Genomic DNA, 238 nt, shown 5'->3' on the forward strand with positions numbered 1-238 from the left:
AAGATGTTACAGCAGTTCAAACGTGTTACATCTTATTCCTTCTTCTCTTTTTTGACATATCGCTTTCGCTAATACTTAACTTGTGCCGAAACCCGGGAGCTTTAGATACCGGATTAATTTGTTATCTTTTAAGAAAAATTATTTTGTTGTTGTTTTATCATCTTAAATTTTCATTCTCTTTGATTTGTTTGTAAATAATAGCTGCTAATGGCAACGGGATCGTTAGACGAGCGGTTTT

The sequence above is a fragment of the Halyomorpha halys genome, unplaced genomic scaffold, assembly GCF_000696795.3.
Source record: "Halyomorpha halys isolate HHAL.00 unplaced genomic scaffold, Hhal_1.1 Scaffold1895.1, whole genome shotgun sequence".
Lineage (NCBI taxonomy): Eukaryota > Metazoa > Arthropoda > Insecta > Hemiptera > Pentatomidae > Halyomorpha > Halyomorpha halys.